Source organism: Numida meleagris, chromosome 16, assembly GCF_002078875.1.
Source record: "Numida meleagris isolate 19003 breed g44 Domestic line chromosome 16, NumMel1.0, whole genome shotgun sequence".
Taxonomy (NCBI): Eukaryota; Metazoa; Chordata; class Aves; order Galliformes; family Numididae; genus Numida; species Numida meleagris.
The window spans coordinates 9,827,603-9,831,228 of record NC_034424.1 but is presented as its reverse complement, the minus strand read 5'-3'; the positions used below and the strand labels follow the sequence as shown (position 1 = coordinate 9,831,228).

General features: G+C 54.1%; 1 protein-coding gene across 1 annotated transcript in view; it reads right to left on the bottom strand.

Moving 5' to 3' along the window:
* The window catches only part of MVB12B (multivesicular body subunit 12B), a 50,061-nt gene extending 50,015 nt beyond the window's left edge, over positions 1–46 (bottom strand). The window contains exon 1 of the mRNA XM_021413690.1: positions 28–46. The gene's annotated coding sequence lies outside the window, so the exon portion shown is untranslated. The remainder of the gene's footprint in view (positions 1–27) is intronic.

Below are 3,626 nucleotides of genomic sequence, written 5' to 3'. Positions count from 1 at the left end.
GCTCCCGCGGGAGCCGCCCGCACTCACCGCGGCCGCCCGGAGCGGGACCGGCACCAGACGCACCGCCGAAAGCGCGGCCGCGCGGCCCCACCCACAGGAAACCCGCGGGAGTGGGGGTCCGCTGCGGCCCACCCGCACCTGGAGGCCGTGCCCCGCCGGTCCGGGAAGCTGGGAGTTCCGCGGTGCCAAAAAATAAACTTTGCAAAGAGAATGACGCGTCTGTTGACTTCCGCTTGTGTAGGGATCTCAGAATCATTGCACCCACGTCCTCACCCCACCACGAGGTGCAGCCTTTGGGCTCCTGCACGCGGCTGGTGCCGGGAGGAGAGCAGCCGAGGTCCGCGGTGCCCTCACGCATCGCTCTGGAGCTGTGCTGGGCCGATGGGAGCAGACGGTGCAGCAGTTGTGTTCCCGGGAAAGCTGCCCGCAGTGGTCGGGGTCAAACAGCTCCGGGCTGACCCGACCTTAGCGATCCACCCGGCACACACCACAGCCTGCAACCAAGCGGGGCACACAGTGAGGTGCTGCCCGCTGGGTGGGCAGAGGCTGTGAGCCCCCGCAGCGCAGAGACGTCCTGGCCTGAGCTGCTGCAGAGCTCTATTTGGCTCAGTGTTACCATGTTCCAGCGATGGCATTGAGAACGCACTGAGTTAACAGCTGATGCAAACCACAGTGCAGCTTGCAGCAGTGGCACAGCCGCAGCCATAGGGTAATGCTGCAGCTGTCCTGCACCCAGCTCCGGGCACCGGGCTTACAGGGGGTCACAGAAATAACCCACAGAGCAGAACGTTAGTGCAGGAGGGACATCAGCAGCCTTTAGTGTAGCACTGAAAGAACTAAAGGAAAGCAACAATGAAACAAAAGCAAATGGAGGTGAAAAGCAAAGTGCAGGATGGAGGAAAGCATTAACCTGGAGGAGCATCAAAGAGAAGGGCAGTGACCTGTTCTTGTCCTCCATCTGCTCTGGGAGTGATGGGTATGCAGTGCAGTAAGAAAGGTTCTGCGAAGGTGTAGGGAGAACCTTAATGACGAGACAGGCAGCAATGCCTGGGGCTGCGCTCTGTGTACCCCAGAACATGGCACTCCTGCCCCAGCCGAGCTCCTCCAACACAGTGTAGGACTAGGGCTGGGCCCCACATCATTCCCTCACTGTGAGGCTGTGGCACTCCTCTGTACAGCCCTGGTGATGGTAGTGGCTTCTGGGTCCAAAGATTAAATAAAAAAAAAGAGAGAGAGATAAGGAATACATCTTTTTTGAGGGGGAAGATTTTTATTTTTTATTTTTTTGATTTGGAGAATAATTTAGAGAGAAGGAAAGATGATGCCTGGTGGAAATGAGAAATATATGTCCCATACATAATATATGCCCCAGATGTCCCATTACAAATACAACAAGATTTCCTGAACTGGAGAAGTTGCTACCCATTACAGTGCGCTAATGACCCTCCACGGAGACACCGATACTGAGAGAGTCTTTAGCGTAATAATATTAAAAATCCTACAGTTTCAATAAGATCCTCCCTGCTACCATGGCAGTGTGAAATGAATTGATTCCAAAGGAAGACTCTAATTGCTGCTTAGCATCCACAAAACGTTCCACGATACACTGCAAACATACACCCCTGTGCGTCTGTGGCATGAGCTGCAGTGACACATTGCTCCCAGCACAGCTCAGCTGCTGCCACTCTCCCCCTGGAGGAGCTGCCCGGTGCCAGGCACACTGCCCTCCAGGGGCTGGTCCTGCCTGGGGCACGCAGAGCTGCTGTGCACAAGGCTAAGATGGGCCCCGTGGTGCTCCTCCACAGGGCACTAGCACAGGCTCTGAATCAGCACATACTCATTCCCATAGCATTAAGTACATGACTAACCATACTGCAGTCAGTTCATCTACCAGATAAAGTTCCTCAAAAGCATAACTATTTGCAAGTATAATGTTATCCCCTGAATACTTTGCATATATTTCTTTTCCAAGGTACATTTGTTTTTTATTCAGACCATGCCTTTTCTCATGAGTTCTCCTGCCACATATACTGCCCGCAACACGCTGGGCTCTGGCTCTCAGGACGGCTTTCTGAAAGGAGCAGAAACATCCTGGTATCTCCCATGCAGGCTTCAGTCCAGGCACTGGAACAGTGCAGCTGCCAGTGCACACGTCCCAGGCACAGACGCACTGGAGGACTGCAGTGAGCAGAACAAGGGATGTGTGTGGGCTGAGTGCACCCCAGAGGCAGCGGGTACTTTCTCCAGAAGCTGTGGCAGTTCCTGCACATCCCCCTGTCCTCAGGGCAGCACGGGCATGGGCACTGCACTGCCCTGGAAGGTCAGCAGCTAAATGCAATTTCTTAAAATTGCAGCAGAAGTCTGAGCTACAGCAAAGCAGCACTCAGGACAGGCTCTCAGGCATGCACCTGCTGCCTCCTGGAATGTGCGTGGGTTGCTCTTCAATGAAGAGATCCCAGAGCACTTCAGGTAGTGACATGATCCTGAGCAGCGGGGATATTTTGGGAGTCAAAACCTCCAGACCACCCACCAGGTCCCACAGTGTTCTTTTGCATTTCATTTTACTGCAAGTTTGATCTTTCTGCGAGAGCCTGGGCAGAGCGCACGGTGCTGCCTGTACAGCACAAAGCAGCAGCAGCACTCAGCCCACTGTTTATATGTTATGGATCATAATATTTAAGTGGCCCTGCTATAACCCTGTAACTGGTTTTCCTTGACGAAATGAGCTCTGTTCAGCACACACTAACAGCTGTCTGTAAAACACATTTATGAATTGTTCATGAATTTCCCAACAGCAGAACTGCTGTGCTGCTCCCCGAGGCCTGGTGCTGGGGCACTGTAGGGACAGGGACCTGAGCCACCCCCTCTGCCGGGGAGCACACAGCTGGGTGGACTAGGCCAGTGATGTCTTATGTTGAACACAAGGCACCTCCTGAACGCTGCTGAGTGAGAGGACAGTTCCCTAGGGCCCCAAGGTGAGAGCACTGATAGGTGGGAAAGGCGAAGGAATGTGCCATGTTCTCCAGCTGGAAACTGCCTACAGTCATGAGCAACATTAACCTTCATAGAATGGTACAGCCTCAGCAGAATGAAGTAAGGGCAGAGCAGAAGGACAAAGGTGGTAATGCTGCACTGAGCTGCCTGCGTGCTGCATCTGCTAGCACATGAAGGTTCCTCAGGCTGGGGGCATGGTGGGGGCAGTCAACCCTGCTCACTGCCAGCCCCAGCTGCACTACCAGGCCAGTCCCTGCCCGCCTGGCCGCAGTCCCTTAGCCTCACACTGGGTGCTGCCAGGTCCCTGCAGCATAGCAGCAAGCAGCTCAAAGTCACCCTGCACACTTGTGCTGGTTTTGCAACTCCCCAAGCAAAGCTTCAGTTCATGCAGGAGCCTGAATACAAAAGGAAACACTATTTAGTGCTATCAGTGCCTCACTTAGCCCCAGGTCAGCAAAGCACTAAAACATATGTACCATTTTAAGCACATGCTTAAACAGTTCACTGAACTAAAGGAAAGGCAGCGAGGTCAGTTACTCCATGCAGCCCCGCAGGGACAGCGATTCCGCTCATTGCAGCAGCACAGCTCACATGCAAGCAGCCACCGTGCTACCAAGCCCCTGGGGTGCTGG